Source organism: Podarcis raffonei, chromosome 5, assembly GCF_027172205.1.
Source record: "Podarcis raffonei isolate rPodRaf1 chromosome 5, rPodRaf1.pri, whole genome shotgun sequence".
Lineage (NCBI taxonomy): Eukaryota > Metazoa > Chordata > Lepidosauria > Squamata > Lacertidae > Podarcis > Podarcis raffonei.
Window position 1 is genome coordinate 91,771,407 of NC_070606.1, and position 1,810 is coordinate 91,773,216.

The following is a 1,810-nucleotide window of genomic DNA, read 5'->3' on the forward strand; positions in this document are numbered from 1 at the left end:
CATTTTAAATAAAAGGCCACATTCTACTCATGTAAAAACACACTGATTCCCGGACTGTCCATGGGCCAGATTTAGAAGGCGATTGGGCCGCATCCGGCCCCCGGGCCTTAGGTTGCTTACCCCTGGACTAGATCCTCAGGGTCCGTTCCAACTCTACAAGTTCTGCTTATTCCTTTTATAACCAATCCTCCCCACCCCTGTCAGCCAAAATAAACTTAAGTCAATGAATATATGAATATGGAGGCAGAGTCCCCTAAGAGGCGAAGCCTCGGTTCTTTTTGCCCTTGTGTGTCACACTGCCACTTGAAATAAGCACATTGAACTACCTGGTGACAAAGCTTCTTTGACTCTAGGCATGAAACGTTAGTTCTGTTCTCTTGCTGGGCTATGAGCCTATGGAGCAAGGTTTGTAGGAGACCTTCTTTGAGGAAGAAGAAGCCAGCAATGAGGAGAAGGAAGCCGTTTGGATCACACCCTACAGGGTCTGGGAGAGCTCCAATGTTCCATTTGCAAGGAATTCATGGCAAGAGAATTCTGTTAAGCATGTGTGGGCTGTAGTATTAAGGGCAGTGGTTCCCAATTAGCTAAGTATTGAGGACCCCCCTTGTTTTTCAAAAGCCAAGCCACAGACCCCCTACATTTTGAAAAGTGCTATGGTAGTTTTTGTTATGTGAATAGTGCCATGGACTCCCTGGGTTATTTGGACACACTCCCCCCCCCCCGGGTCCACAGACCATCAACTGGGAGTTACTGGTTTAGAGGCTTTTGTTGTGGCGGGGAGGGGCTGTTGATTTTTTTGGAGGGGTATATTTTAAATCTTACTGTGATTTCTGTGGAAATTGTTAGGTTTGGTTGTGTATTTTTTAATGTTGTATCTATTGTTTATTAAGGGACGCGGGTGGCGCTGTGGGTTAAACCACAGAGCCTAGGACTTCCTGATCAGAAGGTCGGCGGTTCGAATCCCTGCAACGGGGTGAGCTCCCGTTGCTCGGTCCCTGTTCCTGCCAACCTAGCAGTTCGAAAGCACATCAAAGTGCAAGTAGATAAATAGGTACCGCTCTGGCGGGAAGGTAAACAGCGTTTCCGTGCGGTGCTCTGGTTCGCCAGAAGCGGCTTAGTCATGCTGGCCACATAACCCGGAAGCTGTACGTCAGCTCCCTCGGCCAATAAAGCGAGATGAGCGCCTCAACCCCAGAGTCGGCCATGACTGGACTAAATGGTCAGGGGTCCCTTTACCTTTACCTTATTGTTTATTAATGCTTTTGTTATGTTGCACTATGCATTTTTTTATGTTGTAAGCAGCCTTGAGCATGGTTTTAACTATGGAAAGGTGGAATACTAATAACATTATGTATGTATGTATGTATGTATGTATGTATGTATGTATGTTCCTCTCCACGGAAATATTTAGTAAAAGGTGAAAGATTTATATGATCTGAAGAGAAACCAGAGTATGTATGTATGTATGTATGTATGTATGTATGTATGTATGCTTGTGAAATATTGCAGATCGTGAGAACTTTTAAACTTTGATTTTATTGTGGAAGCTTTATTTATGTTGTGCTTAATATATATTTTATCTCTGTTTGCAGCTGCAAATTGTCTTGTAAACGTAATACATTGCTGAACATGCCCTAGGTGGCAGCAGCAGAATGAAATATTAGTGGGGAAGGGAGAAATGTTTTCCCCTGATTAATTCAAATGCCCATTAATAAAATAAAAAGTGTGTGAGAGAGAAAGAGTGACACACACACACACACACACACTTGGGAAGTCTTCTGAGCTCCATAAGAGATTGTTTTAAACTAGC

At 43.8% G+C, this 1,810-nt stretch overlaps 1 pseudogene; it reads right to left on the reverse strand.

Annotated features, from left to right (window-relative positions):
• Positions 1-1,381: 1,381 nt before the first annotated feature.
• LOC128414963 (uncharacterized) lies at positions 1,382-1,449 on the reverse strand (annotated as a pseudogene).
• Positions 1,450-1,810: the final 361 nt, after the last annotated feature.